Source organism: Pteronotus mesoamericanus, unplaced genomic scaffold (assembly GCF_021234165.1).
Source record: "Pteronotus mesoamericanus isolate MK-2021 breed Mesoamerican mustached bat unplaced genomic scaffold, CSHL_Meso_final contig_20, whole genome shotgun sequence".
Taxonomy (NCBI): domain Eukaryota; kingdom Metazoa; phylum Chordata; class Mammalia; order Chiroptera; family Mormoopidae; genus Pteronotus; species Pteronotus mesoamericanus.
In genome coordinates this window covers 16,376,156-16,393,596 of record NW_026555085.1, presented here as the reverse complement: position 1 = coordinate 16,393,596, position 17,441 = coordinate 16,376,156, and positions in this window count along the sequence as shown.

Here is a 17,441-nt window from a genome sequence, read left to right as displayed (position 1 = left end):
ATAATGGTTACTTTGATTAGTATGTGTTAAGAAGGAAAATTAAAGAAGAAAATGTATTCCAGTCTTGGTTCTGTATAATTGATTATCTGTGTAGTTTCATTGATATCTTGCCCCTCACACATACTTTTTTTCCCCCTTTAAATACCTCCTAAGACTGAGATAGTAATACCAAACGAAGGGTAATAACCAGTAAAAGTGGTTGCTAAGAATCTGTCCTTGTCTGGACATGGTCTGTCTGGAAGGTATATAGTTTTATAATATGAAAAATAGAGGCATTTCCTGAAGAAGATGCAAGAAACAGTGTATATAGGACAATGACACCTCGGTCCCCTTCAAAGGATGAACCCTGGGACCTCACACAGTTCTCCCAATTGCCATCAGCTGCCTCGTCGTTTTTTCCTGCATCTCACTGATGGTCTGAAATCTCTTCATTTTCAAAGGTGATTTTAGTTTTGGGAAAAGCCAGAAATCACAGGGCACCAAATCTGGGCTGTAGCGGGGCTGAGTCACCTGGGTGATTTGATGTTTTGCCAAAACACTCTGCATGAGACAGGATGCATGAAGCTTCCACTCACCAGCTGCTCATAGCTTCAGCCTTCTGAATCATCCAAATGGTTTCCAGAGAGGACTGTTCAAGCTAAACATAAAATTTGATGCAGGTTAGTTGCTCTACTCATTCAGTCATTTTGAATGCAATAGCCACACAGTACACACGCTCACTCAATGGCATCTACTGCCCCCACTGACTAGTACAGTGAAGTCGTCATTTTTCACACATGCACATTCCAATCCACTCTCGTTGACTGCCAGGTTACATTGGTATTGTGCAAACCGTTCTCATTACATAAACAATGGCTGGACTTTTTCCGGACAGACCTTGTATATTTAAATTACCAGGCAATGAATTCAACGGAGGAAGCAATTTTAAAAAAATGATAAGTAATGCAAAAACTTTGCTTGTAATACAATTTTTATTATTTATGTTATTTTACTCATCCATATTAACATTATAATGCATTCCATTCCTTGAGCACAAGTTACACCACAGAGAGAGAGTCCAGAAATAAAATGGCAGAGGGATGATCTCACAAGGGCAAAATGGCAGTGGAAATTTCAGAGAAGGTTTGTGCACGTAAATAATCGAGTATTAGTTATGTATGGCAGCTTCCAGTATTTCACTTCCTTACTAAGGAACATATCTTATATTTTGCAATACAGCTGAACAGGTTGAAAAAAAATTCTAAGTTAGAGCTTAGCTATATCTTTCCTATGATAGAATAGGTGGACCACAGAGGCACAGGGCCTGTCTTTCAGACTTCCTGGTGGGTCAGAGTTCCTAGCAAATACATCTGATCCTTCCCGCCAAACAAGGGTTGGCTTCCATGAGGGCAAGGCCAAGGGCCAATGTGGTGAAATGCCTGCTTTGTTCAAGATAATTTCCAGTAGCTGAGATAAATTGGGTGGGTGTGAATGTATTTACTGGATTCCATTTCAGCCAAATGACTCAGAATCCATAAGGTTGGTGTTCAAGCCACACACAGGTGGTTTCCAGGCTGTTCTAAATATTTTAATCTTGATGCTCCAATTAATAGAGCATCTGATACCACACTTGGCAGCCACACTGCTTCCTAACTGCGCACCAGCCTCTGAGCTGGTGGACAGTGGGAGGAGGAGACGGACAGGTCGAGAATCTCACCTGCTTGCTCTTTAACAAGACAGAGGAAACCAGAGAAAATACTAAGGAGAAAGATAAGGGCTGGAGGCAGGGATGCTGTTTGTTTTCCTAACTTGTTGATAAAATATTTGCCAAGATCAAAAGTGGGAGATATTGAGGCTGAGCTCTACTGTACAAAGCTTGGAGCCAAATGTAGCTAACAGTATAAAATTCTGGCAGCTTTGCTGAGCATATACTAAGTTCAACAGCTAATACATGTGTTTGTTTATTGTTGTCTTTTGTTTTGTTCTCCTGCCTTTCATCAATTTGTTATTAATTTGGGCATAGGGTCTCTAAGGGAAACTTGTTTAAAAATAATGTGATACCTAATCGTACAATCATTTGGGCTATTTCTTGGGAAAGATGAAGAAAGCCAAAGTTATCCAGTTTTAGAAAATCAGAAGAAATTAAGTTTGCTTTTTAATTACCTTCTTTTTTATTTCCTTGTGGTTCTGGGAAGGGAGAGGCCACATTTTCCAATTGTAAATGATTGGGCTTTGATATGCTGGTTAATGATTATCCACTGGCAAGGAGTGTTTGCCAGACTTATTCAGACCCAAAGCATTTCTGGACTAGAAGCTATAACAGCTAAACCCAAGCAACCTGATAACTGAGGGGAATTTCCTCTTCTTTAATTGGATGCAAAGTCTAATAATACTTAATGTAGGAATTTAATGTACCTGCCCCTTTGTTTATTTTCTTTGCAGGAAATGCTATTGTTTTTAAACTTCAGAGAGGAGAGAAAAGCCAATGTGGAGACAACTTTGGTTAAACGTGTGCGGTTCTGAAATGTTTATTTCTGACCTTCTACTTATTTTTTAAAATTTTGTTATCTCCCTCTTAGGGACTCATTGCATATCCTAATTAAAGCTGAGAGGCAGAGTTTTTAAAGTTCTCTTTGTTACCTTCTTTCAAAGGATTAAAAAAAATCAAACGAGTTTTCTAAAGCTCCTTCCCCAAAATTGTAAAACATTGAATGTGTTTATAGGTTTTTTCCCCCCACAAAACCAAGGCATTATTTGGAGTTTAAAGTGGTTTGAGAGGATTCCAAGATGGTGAAGGAGTAGGTAAAACGTCCACTCACTTTCTATCAGGACCAAACCAGAATTACAACTAAATTACAGAACAATCAACCTGAATACCACCTGAAGACTAGCTGAACAGAAGTCTTTTTTTCTTTCTTTTTTAAAAAATTTTATTTTAATTTATTTTTTCAAATACATTTGTCTCTGCCTACCCGCCCCCAGCCCCGCCCCGCCACTTTCCCTTGCCCCCTCCCTCCTTCCCTCCCTCAGCTCTTCCCCTTTGGTTTTGTCCCTGAGTCCTTGCTATATTGAACAGAAGTCTTATAACTAAGAGCATAACAGAAAAAACCACGTCAAGAACTGGAAGGAAGGATGGAGCCTGGAAAAAGGCTGACCCTTTTTCCTGAGGAATGTGAGGGTTTCAACCCCTCCTTGGGCTCTCCAGCTAAGTCGACCAGAGCCCGACCACCAGAGCCGGGACAGGATCATATAACATCTGGCTGTGAAAGCCAGTGGGGATTCTGTCCACCAGGGGGAGGCTGGAGCCTGCTAGAAACCCAAGTCCCCTCTTAAAGTGCCAGTGAAAAATTCACATTCCCGGGTACTTACCCTAAACCTCAGCAAAGGGACAGCAGCCCAGAGCAGACTGGAGGCATACAGGGAGAGTTTGGGTGGTTTGGCTTCAGGGAGAGGGCTAGAGGGACCTCCACCATTTCCCCTGTGTGGGGTCCTTCTCCCGAATTCCCACAAGCGCCATCTTTCCAGGGTCAAGCACTCCATACTGAGTTGGCCCCACCTCCTGACTCCCTGTGGCCTCATTTTGCCAAGCTTGTGATCTGTCCAGGAATCAGCTAGCTGTCGGAAGCCTCGGCCTGCAGCAGTCTTTCCTGGAAGGCTCTCTAGGAGGTCCTGGCAGACTCAGGGGGTGACAGAGATGCACAGAGACTGAGTTGTGTAGTTCGAGGGCAAAGACATTTTTTTTTCTGCACGCGCCCCAGCTGGCACCACTGTTCCTGTGCAGAGGCCCCCCTCCACGTGGCCACATCTTAATCTGTTTTAGCCTGATGAACCCTACTGGCCTCACCCTGATGACTCCCTGAGAGCCCTCTCCACCATGAAGGCCACAGGTGTACCCCGAGACTTTTACTGAGTGGCCACAGAGCACTGGGGCTGAATTTGAATCCTATCAATCTGGCGGATACCACTCACCCCTCCCTGGTGACTCACTGAGAACCTACCCCACACAACTGTCATATCACCAGAGACTCTTTCGGTGGTTTTGCTGGTAGCCTGAAATATTTGTTTTTGGGATAAAATTTGGTACATTTTTGTATGTAATGGAACGAAACAGGTTCTGTCTGGATGCTTCTGTTTTAGTTGAGCTCAAGCTATTGTTAAGGCTGTTTTCAACTGGGAATGGATATCATTATAAAATATAGTCTTATTAAATATCGTAGTCAGTTTGCCCTTTGAAAGTCAGGAAAGAGGCACTGAAGTTAAAACCACTCATTTGTCTACTCTTCAGATCCCAGAGTTCAGAATTATCATTCTTTCCCCACCATTGAATTATTTTTCTTTTAATGAGGGCAACTGACCAGAAGACTACAATGTAAATAGAACGTAGAAGGACTATTAAAGATAATAAATGATTCTCCCTTTCTTTTAGTAAAACTATTCATATTAATTTATAATACTCATTTAAAAATAATTTACCAAAAAATTAAGTTGGATTGTTACCTTATAACACATTAAAAATTAACCAAAAATGAATCAAAGGCCTAAACATAAGGCCTAAAACTATAACATTCTTATAAAAACAAAGGGGGAAAGCTTCATAGCATTGGATTCTACAATGATATCTTGGACATGACACCAAAAGTGCAGGAAACAAAAGAAAAATAGATAAATTGGACTTTATAAAAATTAAGAACTTCTGTGGATCAAAGGACATTATCTAGAGAGTGAAAAGGCAACCCACAGACTGGGAGAGAATATTTACAAACCACATATGTGATAAGGGGTTAATATCCAGTTTACATAAAGAACTTGAATGACTCAACAACAACAAAGTTACTTGATTAAAAAATAGGCAAAGGACTTGAATTGATATTTACTCAAAGAAGATATACAATAGGCCAATGAGCATATGGAAGAATGGTCAAAATTACTAATCATGAGGGAAATGCAAATCAAAACCACAATGAAATACCACCTCATACTCATTAGCACAGCATGTATATCCATAGACACGAACAACTGTTGATAAGGAGGTGGAAAAAATGGAGGCCTCGGCGTAGTTGGTAGGAATATAAAATGGTGTAACCTCTGTGGAAAACAGCATGGTGGTTCTTCAAGCAATTAAACACAGAAGTGTTATATGATCTCACAATTTCACTTCTGGGTATTTACCCAAAAGAATTGATAGCAGAGATTTGAACAGATACTTGTACACCAATATTCATAATAACATTATTCATAATAGCGAACAGGTGGAAATGGATGTCCATCAATGGATGAACGGAAGAACAGTATGTGGTATATACATACAATGAAATATTTTCAGCTGTAAAAAAGGATGAAATTTCGATACATGCTACAATATGTATGAAACTTGAAGACATGAAGTGAAGTGAAATAAGCCAGATATAAAAGGACACACATTGTATGATTCCACTAACATAAAGTACCTAGAGTAGTCAAATTTATAGGAAAGAAAGTAGAATGTTGGTTATGAGGGGCTGGGAAGCAAGGGGTGGGGGCTACGGGGAGTGGCTGTTTCATGGGGCACAGAGCTGGGGTTTGAGATGACGAAGACGTTCCGGAGATGAGTGCCCGTGATGGCTGCGCAACCCTGTGACGCCACTGCATTTGCACACTTCCAAATGGTTGGAAGGGGTCCATTTTGTGTTTCATATATTTTACTACAATAAAAATCCATTTATTTATATATTCTTAATTTGAGTTTCCCTGAAAGCGGACCCCATGAGACAAGGATTTAGGAGCCTGTGGTTTATTTAGGATCCTAAGAAGTATTGGTGAATGAGGAAGAGAGCAAGGACGAGAAGGCAACCAAGATGATCTGTGTGACTAAGCCAGTTGCCACTACGAACAACTGAGACCTAAGCAGCTGGGAACTTGGGATCCAGGGTAACGCCAATCTCAGACCTAACTCCCTGGTAGGGTGAAGGAATGGAAGTATTGTTCTCTCAGTTTCCATCAGTCACTTGTAAGGGCTTGCTTCCCTGATGTCTAAGTCCCTTGAGCCAGGTGCAACGGAGTGAACTTGAAGTGTCTAGATAAAGTCCTTGGGCAGAGGGACTCTAAGGCTGGCAGCTGGACGCAGTAGAGGTTGAGGTACTGACAGCATCTGCCTCTATATTTAATTCAGACTTTTTATTAATAATCCCTCATCCCCTGCTCTAGTAAGAAAAAGCACACAGTAGCCTTCTTTTCTGAAGAAGGAAAACCCTAGTGAAAAATCTCAGTGTTCTTCTGAAAGTTGTTAAATCTCATTTAGTTACTGTTGTACCCCAAAATGTCTCTCTGTATCTACAGCATTTCCTTCGGAGGAATGGGTGGCAGACTAATGGAGACATCTGTCCGAGGACAAGAGCTGGCCAGGGCTCTCAAGAGCAAAGCTAAACTGTGGCTGTAGAGTAATGAGAATGATCAAAGCTTAAATTCATTTATATTTCAGTGAATACCAGGGACAAAGCTCATTGTGTGACTGTTTCTTGTGGAAGTGTTTGAAACTTTGCAACTTTCTCTGTTTGCTGTTTCTATGCCTTTCCTGTTTCCTGTTATATTTAACAGTAAAACCAAACCTCACCAAACAAAAAGTCCTTGAAAAATCTTTAAAAGGTTATGTGGTTTCAAGGTGGTCATTGGCTCACATAAATTTTTCTGATGTGTGGGACACTGGGAAGATTAAAATCCTCATGGAAACACCACTGAATGTGGAAACTGGTGGTCCCATTCTGATGAGATGGGAAGGGAAAAGGAGCCCACCACAGTTTTCATCTTTGATGCCCACTGTAAGCTGCCACTGGCTTAAAGCTGAAGAAACCCCACTACCTGAGAGAGTAGGAAGACACAAAGATAGTCTCTTAGAATACTAAGCTGAAATCAAAACCTGGAAACATTTAAAAATGTGAGTGTTAGGTTTGACATGCTGACAGTAAAATTACAGTTTAAATAGGTTTTGTCTTACTGTTTCTCACTTTTGGGACTAAACCCATTTTTATGTCAGGAAATTCCTCAGCTGGAAGAATTGGTGAGAGGAAATTTTGCTTTTCAGTTACCTGTGTGTGTGGCTTGTATTCTTAGACTTGTACTTGTATAAATTTATACATGCCCTTTCTGAGGTATGACTACTTGGCTTAAAAGTGTGCTGTATGAACTCTCAAGCCATGAAAAGACATGCAGGAAACTTAAATGTATATTACTAATTGCAAGAAGCCAATCTGACAAGGCTACATACTGTATAATTCCAAATATGACATTCTCAAAATTTTGGAGACAGTAAAAAGATTAGTGGTTACCAGGGTTTAGGGGTAGGGAAGGATAAACAGACAAAGCACAGAGGATTTTTAGGGCAGGAGAATACAGGATACAGTATATATAATAGTGGATGCATGCCATTATACATTTGTCCAAATCCATGGAGTTCTCAACACCAAGAGTGAAACTTACTGTAAAATAAGGACTTGGGGTAACAATGATGTGTCCATATAGATTCATCAGTTTTAACAGACTTTCATTCTGGAAAGGTATGTTGGTAATGGGGAAGGCTGTGTATGCATAGTGGCCCAGGGTATATGGGAAATCTATCTACCTTCTGCTCAGTATTGCTGTGAACCAAAAATTGCTTTAAAAAGTAGTCTATTTTTTTTAAAAGTGCACTCTGTTTTTAGCTATTGTGTACCTATACCTCCTAAACAGCCTTTTCCTTTCCCCTTTTTTCGGGAGACCCGGATTGTCTTGGATCGATTTTGCCACCTAGTGGCCAACTTGGGGAACTGTCAAATGCAAAACTGCCTTCTTTTTCAGAGGCGTGGCAACTTTCATTCACAACTCACAGCTAAGTAAATGCCATTAAAGATAATTTCTTACTCCCTCTCCCTCTTCTCCCTTATCTCCTTCTTTCTCTCCCTCTCCCTACAATCTCCAAGTGTTGCTATTAGTTTTGCCATTTCCACATCCTCTCCTTTTCTTTTAATTTGTGAACACCTCACTGAAGTTAATGAAATTCATGTTTTCAGGTGTCATTAGACATACAGAAACCAATGTAATAAACTCTGAAACTTTTGTGAGGCCCAGAATTGCCTCTTCTTTCAGAATCCTTGTAAGATTTAAAGGGGGTTTCTTCTTACCTCTCAATTAGATCTGTTTTCCTCAATCACCAATATTTAAGACGTTTTAAAATCAATTATAATATTAATTACACAGATGTATTTGCTGATATTTGTCAAAGCAAAACTGGTAAGGTAAGCCCAAGACTAATAAAAGTGGTTTCTGTAGGAGATGGGGGAGATCAGAGTTCAGGGCAGGAATAGAGACACTTCTCTGATTATAGTTTTTTTAAAAAAACCCACATTTATTGATGTATAATTACAGAAATGGAATTCACTCATGTAAGTGTACAATTCAATGATTTTTAGTAAACTTACAAAGTTATGCAACCATCACTATAATCTAAGTTCAGAACATTTCAATCAGCCCCCAAAGAAACTTTGCCTTTATTTGAAGTAACTCCCCTTTCCCACCCTCGCCGCCCCGTCCCCCACCCCCAAGGGAAAGGAAGATGGGCCACCTGTAAAACAGAGCATGGAAGCTTAGTTCTCCCCACGAATTGGACTTTTGAGTCAGTTCTCCAAGTGACTCTGATGTACACGCTCTGTGGACCCACTCGAGCAACTTTTGCCTCTAGGATGCCAAGTGGCTCAGCATGTGGACTTTGGAGCCAGATTCCAATTACTGCAGTTACCAATGAATGCATAAATAGGTGGAATAACAAATCGGTAAGTTGCCATTTCTCGCTTTCCCTTCCTCTCTCTTTCTAAAATCAACAAATTAAAAAAAATTCAATAAATAAATTAATTCTACTATTTATTACCCCTATGCAAACTCGAGCAGATTGGTTGTCCTCTGTGCCTCAGTTTTCTTATCTAGAAGATGGGACTAATAATAGATAGTGCTTATTTTATAGATTTGTTGTGAGGATTGGATGAGTTGATAAATGTAAAGTGCTTGAAATATAATAAACATTCAATGCTCGTCCATACTGAGTACAGACTGGTGGTTGCCAGAGATGGGGAATGGGCAGTGCTTGGGTAGGCAACATGTGTGAGGGGGTCAAAAGGTACAACTTCCAGTTATAAAATAAATAAGTCATGGGAATGTAATGTAGAACATGGTGGCTATAGTTAATAATATTGTAATGCTTTTTTGAAAGTTGCTAAGAGAGTAGATCTTAAAAGTTCTCGTCACCAGAAAAAATTTTTTGTAGCTATGTATGGTGACAGATATTAACTAGACTTATTATGGTGATCATTTTGCAAAATATAAAACTATCAAATCATTGTTTTATACTTAAAGCTAATATAACACTCTATGTTGATTATGCCTCATTAAAAAATACTTAAACAAATAGAGCCTCATTTTAGTTAGAACACTATACTACAAAGGAAATTAAGAGTGATGGATTTTTATTTACAAAATCATCTGGGGCCAATGTATAATATCCAGTTTCCTGTTGAAGTTCAAAGGGTTCAAAACTTTGACAGGATTTTAAGCAGGATATATGATTCCATTTTGGGTGCTCTATTATCTACCACTAACCCACATGTCTATTTTTACCAAGAGGCCTAATCTTGGGGATTCATTATGTCCTCAGAACCAGAGTGCCTGCAAAAAGATTTTTTTAAAACACGAAGTTTGTAGCAGATGTATGATTAAGAAAATAACTATATCTCTTAAGGTTGCAATTTTTAGACGGTTCTACATCCCCCAGTATCTCTTATCTCATTTAAGCTCCTTAGTAAATCAAAATATTTGTTCTAAAGTTGACAGCAAGCTTGGAAGTTTTCAGCAGATGGGATCTTAAATAGCTCTGGGATACTTTAGATAATATGAAACAAAACAAAACAAAATTAAAAATAACTACAATCTTCCTAATTACATTAGTTTCAGTGTGTCTAATGACACCTGAAAACATGAATTTCATTTACTTCGGTGAGGTGTTCACAAATTAAATAAATAAACTATTTTAATAGTTTATTTTGTTTAAATAAAATAAACTATTATTTGCTTAGTTGTAGATTTCTGCCTAACCCTGTTTACAGAAATGCTTCTGAAACCAGCATTTATAATTGCTGAGACATCATAGGTATAGAGTTGTCCCTCAGTATCCACACGGAATTGTTCCAGGACCTTCCATGATACCAAGATCTACAGATGCTCAAATCCCTTATATAAAATGGCATAGTATTTGCATGGAACCTACACACATCCTCCCATATACTTTAACTCATCTCTAGATTATTTCTAATACCTAATACAATGTAAAATACTATGTAAATAGTTGTTACACTGTATTGCTTAGGGAATGATGACAAGAAAATAAAGTCTGTACATGTTTAGTACAGCAACCATCTTAGGCCTAACTACATAGTGCACATGAACAACAATGTAACATTTTTTCTAATATTTTCTTCCATCTTCAGTTGGTTGAATCTGCTGATGAGGAACCTGCAGATACAGAGGGCCAGCTGTATGACTCAGTTCTATGCCAAAAGCTCTTGATTTCAGTTTGTTATCAGGGCTGTACGTGCTCTCTTTGACTGGGGCTCTCTGCAGACATCATTCTTGCTAATACCCTCACAGCTGCCATCTTTTCCATCTGCTCCTCGTCCTGGATAAAGTGGTGTCTGTGATTTGGGAAGACGGTGAAAGCAGAGAATTGTGTTCCCTCTGCCACCTCCTGCCCTGCAGTTATAGCTTAGTGACAAACACAAGAGATCTCCATCCCAGATGGATTTTTATGATGTTGTACCTTCTACCTGTGGCACTCAGTGTAATCTATAAAAAACATTCTTGCATTAAGCTCAGGAACATGCCTTAGCTCCCACATATTTCACAATAATATTTCCCCTTCTCCCATATGACCAAGCAATATTTGCACATCCTTTTTGACTGAATAATTGATAATTTATGTGAGGGATCCTTCAGTGCTTAAGGCCTGGCTTTGTCTTCCACAGAGCTCCAGGTTGGGACTGCAGTGGAAGGGCCTTATCAAGTCCTTTGTGGCCTAGAGGGAATCTAGGCCTTGGCAATGATGACTAGCAGGTGATACTAATCAGCAAGCAAAGTACCTGACTGACCTTCAAAGACTGGTATTTCGTAGGGTTCCTCAGCGCTCTTCTTCTTCCCAGGATATTCACTCTAATACCTTTGTTTCTATCTATATATTGATGATTATCAATTCTATATTCAACCAAAAACTCTCTCCTGAGATCCAGGTCTGTATAATCAATAGGCTACCGGGCGTCTCTCCTTGGATATCCCGTGGCTGCCCTATGGAATCACTTCCCTCCCCTCCCAAAGTGCTGCTGCTCTAGGAGGCGTTTCTTATCCCAGAGATTAACACACCATCCACTCAATTTCTCTAAGCAAATACCAGACTTGACTTCTCATTTCCTACATCACCCTTCACCGTGTACAAATATATGTTCATTCTCGATCTTCCTTGATATTTCCAGAATTAATTTAATTATTTTCACATTTGCTGCCACAATCTTCATCTGTACTGCCACTCTAAAAGCCTTCTTGCAGTTCTAGTTCCTGGTCTTGCCCCTTTCCAATTTTCTAAGTACAACTAAAGCACAAATTGGATCATATCACTCTATTGCTTGAATCCTTTCCAGCAGCCTTTATTGTCCTCCAAGTAAACAGCAACTCAGCAAACTCTAGTTCTTAGTGCCTTCAGTGCCACTCCCCACTCCTGCTAACATTTACTTGGCTAATCCCTATTAAATTTTTTTGAAAATTTTTATTTTTTTTATTTTTAGAGAGAGGAGAAGGAAGGGAGAAAGAGAGGGAGAGAAATATCAATGTGAGAGAGAAACATCACTGGGTTGCTTCTCGTTGGTGTCCCACCTGGGGACCGAACCCGCAACCCAGGCATGTGCTCTGACCAGGAATTGAATCCGGAACTATGTTTGCAGGGTATGGGAATTGACCTTTTGGATTGAAGGACAATGCACAACTAACTGAGCCATACTGGTCAGGGCTAACTTCTATTTAATTTTAAGGGCTGAGTTTGTTTATTATTTCCTCTGGGGAACCTTCCCTGCGTTCCCCAGATCAGATCCACTAGTCCTCTGTTGCCACAGCTCCTGTGCTTACCCTTCAAAGCACTTATTTCACATTTATTTGTCTGTCTTCTTCGTCATACTCCAAGTGCCTTGATGGAGGGAGCTGTGTCTAGTTCAGCATTATAGTGCCTGTGTCTAGTAGGTGTTCTGCAAATATTTATTGTGTGAGTTAATGAACTGATCCACCTCAACTCAAATCATCATCACTGATAGTGTATGTGCCCTACAGCGACAGAATAAAACATAAAGTGGGAAATCTTATGTTTGTAAATTTGTAATCATGAAGAACAAAATTGTGAGCCATTAATGGAAATATTTTATTCTTGCTATATTCAGAAGGTATTAGAATGAAGTAAAGAAAAAGGCAAGGTGGTGCTGGCTGGGTAGCTCAGTTCACTGAAGTGTTGTTTTGATACACCAAGGCTGTGGGTTCGATCTCCAGTCAGCGCATATACAAGAATCAACCAAGGAATGCATAAATGGTTGAACTAACAAACCTCTCTCTCTCCCTTACACCTCTCTTTTCTCTCCCTTTAAAAATAAATAAAGAAAGAATAAAAAATTAAAAAATAAATAAATAAAAAGGCAAGATGATTATTAATTCATTTATTAACAAACAAATAAGGAGGCCTTCAGGGGGAGCTTTGGAAATACTGAAATGATTAAGTCTAGGAGTTCTAAGTAAAGTGAGTGCTAGACTCACAGAATGCTAAAGTGGGGGAGACAGAAAAGAAATTTAATTCAGCCCCCTCATTTTATGAAGATCGAGATGATTTCTACAGTGTCTTCCAAATTACTCAATAGTAGTATAAAAAGAGAACATTTTTCCTATTATACTCCCACACTTTCTCCACCTTCAATTAATCTACTTCTACTAAGAAAAGGAACATTGTATCAGTGATGCTATGAAAATATAGCCAACATAAGCTCACCCTGGAAAGGCAAAATAATGTGCGATCTGCCAAAGCTGCTGGAAGGGTAAATTTCTCTCTGAAATCTTGGCATCATAAATGCTTGGGGTGAGGGGATAGCCCTGTCTGCATGAAATAGTTAAAAAATTATCATTATTTAAAATAGTCAAACTATGTTTGCAGGGTATGGGAAGAATTTGATTACACAGTTGTTTGACTCAAGTATTTCATTGGCAAGAAACTGGTTTTAAAAGAGAGACTGGTATTATTAAATTAAGATAGAATTATTTGTCCTGGAGGGTGTGGCTCAGTGGTTTGAGTGCCAGCAAGTGAACCAAGGGGTCGCCAGTTCCATTCCCAGTCAGGGCACGTGCCTGGGTTGCAGGCTAGGTCCCCAGAAGGGGGCGCTCAAGAGGCAACTGCACATTGATGTTTCACTCTGTCCTTCCCTTCCCCTCTCTCTAAAAACAAATAAATAAATAAAGTCTTTAAAAAAAGATAGAATTATTTGTTATGGGCATTTTAGAAATACAATGACTATTTGTGCACATTTCAATGTGTTGATGTCAGGGCAAAGAGAGGCCAACTGGTTTGCATCAGGTGAGCTATAAGGAAGTGGCCTGTCAAAGACTGTTTTTCTTGGATAAAACAGGCCTTATTCCTGGGGTGTGTGTTCCACCATAGGAGAGAGGCATAAGATAGCCTAGAATTAAAAGGTTGAAAATATCTACATCTTCAAGTCAGAAAACCAGAAATGCTCACTTATGGAGAATAGCCAAGGCCTTAAATATCTTAGTTTCACTCACATGTCACCTGTTTCCTGCAGCTCAGAACAACCATAGGTGGGGTTCCAACTGTTCCGTTTTTATATTTAGAAGGTCACTGACCTTAAAAGACCTCACATGTGCAAAACATTATTCTCTAGAAGTTAAATATATTGGCCATTGGTGACAGTTGCTATATTAGTATACCATTACACACACATACACATTATTACATATACATACATATACATTATTATATGTATTACATCACATGTACATACCTACATTATTATAACTAATTGGGAGCAATTTCTTTTATTCTCACTTGAGGACATGCTCATTGATCTCAGAAAGAGGGGAAGGGAGGGAGAGAGAGAGGGAGAAAAACATCCGTGAGAGACACCCAGGAACTGAACCTACAACTTAGGCATGTGTCCTGACTGGGAATTGAACCTGTGAACTTTCAGTCCATGGGATGACACTAACTAACTGAGCCACACTGCCCAGAGTGCTACTGGGAGAAATTTTATTAGTAAATCAGACTATTCTTTAGTCAAATTTTGGGCATGATTTTCCTTTTTTGATTTTTGTATGAGGGAGAGGGAAAGCTTTTCTTTCTTTCTTTTTTTTTTTTTTTTTGTTATTTACTAGATAGAGTAGCGATGACACTCTTTCTTCAAGTAGGAAAGTCACAAGTTGCATCTCATCTCAGATTTTAATTTATATGTTGATCACATGTGATCTGGATTGGAATGCAATGGAATTTAAATTAGGCATGCTCATCACAGAGAGAACCAAACACCCTGCCTTTCTAATTAGCTAAGCACCGAGGCTTGAATGATAGATGACAGGAACAAAATCTCTCAGCAGAAACTGTGATGTACTTTTTTTTCACTAGTACATGTTATGCTATTATAGAAATATATACAATTTTTAATTTGTTTACAGATACAGTTTTCTCAAGTTTGGGTTTATGACCCCAATTTCACAGTTGAGGGGACAGACTCAGATTGTGTATATAACTTTACACTGTGGTAGGAGAGCGAGGGTTAGGAGACAGAGTCTGATTCTAGAGCCTGGATTCTTTCCTCTGTCACACACTCTCTTTACCTTCTTTTACTTATTGATTTTAGAGCGAGAGGAAAAGAGAGAGAAAGAGAGAGAAACATTGAGAAACATTGGTTTATTGTCCCATTTATTTATCCATTGTTTGATTCTTGTATGTACCCTGACAATGATCGAACACTCAACCTTGGTACATGCGGATGACGCTTCAACCAACTGAGGTACCCGGCCAGTGCCATCGCGCACTCCCTTTAAACCATATTGTTCATCCTCCTCCAGACCTGCCACCCCAGCATTTAACAGAGTGTCCAACCTATGGTGATTACTCAACAATACTTGTGGAATTGAGGTGAACCCAAATGTGGACTTGTTCACCATAGTATCCAAACGGGCCTTCAAAGGAAGTGGAAGGCAAAGCAACCACATGGACAAAGAGGTGAATGTGGTATCTGCGTGCCATACACTGCTTCCCTCACCACTTCCCAGCCCAAAGGAGAGGGACTTCAACGTGACCCCAAGTTACTTCTGCGTAAATAGGACAAAGAATTCAAAGCAAGTTTTGCCAACTCACTTGAGAGATGGCTAGGAATGAATTTGGTTCCAACTGAGCAGAAATTCAATTTTGGCATCCACTCAGCTCAGAAATAAGGTCAGTTTTTAAAAATTGTGTCCCAAAAAAAGGCTGAGTGTCACAGGTGATTATCTTCAAACTTCCCCAGCGTCCTGAGGGAGCCAACATTAATTTTAGAATGCATTTGTATAAGCATTGATTAGCCTCGCTCCCAACTTCTTTTTTATATTCGCACAGTTTACTCCAATGAGCGATACCATCAGGTTTTCTCAGCTCATCCAAAAACCTCATTTCCTGTCCTGGCTGGTGTGGCTAAGTGGATTGAGCGCCGGCCTGTGAACCAAAGAGCTGCCGGTTTGATTCCCAGTCAAGGCACACGCCTGAGTTGCAGGCCAGGTCCTCAGTAGGGTGTTCACAAGAGGCAACCACACATTGATGTTTCTTTCCCTCTTTCTCCCTCACTTTCTCTCTCTACAAATAAATAAATAAAAATCTTTTTAAAAAATCTCATTTTCCTACAACAACAATCCTTTGTGTTCCTCTAGCACATCCTTATTGAGGTATATAAACCATCATTCTCTTTGTTCTTAAGGAGGTGGCCAAATATGGATTTTTATACTTAAGATTCTGAAACATGACATTTGAGACAGGCTTACTTTCTCCCAGGTCCCTAGGGCATAATCTAATTACCAACAAGGTACAGTGCCCATGGTTTTGCAGAGAACTTGGGAGTAAAGGCTCTATATCAACCAGAGACTTCGTAACAGAACATTAACATAAGGCAGTATTTATTGAACACTAAAGAGTGATATGCCACAACGTGGTAACAAAGGAGTGAAGACTCTCAAAGCTGCGGGCTGGAGGCAATTTCCCATTTGGTTGTGGGAAGTCCTAAAGATTACCAGAGTCTCTCCTGCTCACATTCCAAGTGAAGACATGCAGGTTCTATCTACCCTTCCACTGGAGGGGCAGCAACAAGTTCTCTGAGAGGAACCAAGTTGAGAGGACACTGGATATAAAGTGTGGAGGAGGAAGGAAAAGAGTAGCTACAAACCTCCTATAATGGCAGTTTTTGGATGAGAGGCTTGAAGCTCAGCCCTGTTGTTAGCCAACACAAGAGTGGCCAGTCCATCCTCCAACAATTCTTCATGGAAGAGCTGGAGGTGGTTTCTCCCTAGTGAGAGTTACACAGCCCTTCGTCTGGGTACCTCCCAGTACAAGAGCTTTGTCTATTCTTACCTTGGCTTCCCTTGGAATTTTGGCTGGCTTAACCTCCTAACTTGTAAGCTTCCTGGATTCTGGCAAACCCTGATATATTAAATGTACAGTGCATTTGACCTGTCCTAGACTAAGCCTGGGGCTAACTGATACACCACTTTGGATGTTTGTGGTTGGAAAAACTGCCTTCAGGCCTTTATGACTCTGGAGAGGCACATTGAAATGCTAAGTATTATAAATAAAAAATAAAATAAAGGGAGGAAGAAAGAAACTGATCATTCTGTTGTGTACAGTTGTCACTCATTCACTTGGTTCCACCCTACATGTCGAAGTGAAAAAACAACATAATTCCCTTTTATTCCCCCCAAACCAACTAACCCCCCCCCAAAATCCCCAAACTCATGAAGAGACAAGAAATTAGATAGGACTATAGACTACGGTGTGCTAGATGATGTTATGCTCTACAGGGAAAAATAAGGCATGGAGGAGGGATAAGGAATTTGTGTGAGGGGTGGGGCTGCAATTTTAGAAAGGTTAGCCAGGAAAAGACTTCTGGGCAGGCAACATTGGAGTCAAGACCAGAACGAGGTGAAGGAGTGAGTCATGCAACCCATGCAGGGAAGTCCGTTCTGGACAAATAAAAATGCAAATGCAATGTTCTGAAGCTGGAGTATTATGGAATATTCCAAGAACACTGAGGAGGCCAGAGTGGCTGAGTTGAATGAGGGAGGGGCACAGTGGTAGGAAATAGGGCCAGAGAGGAAGGGGGTGACCAGGGTGGAGGCAGGACAGAGTGGGA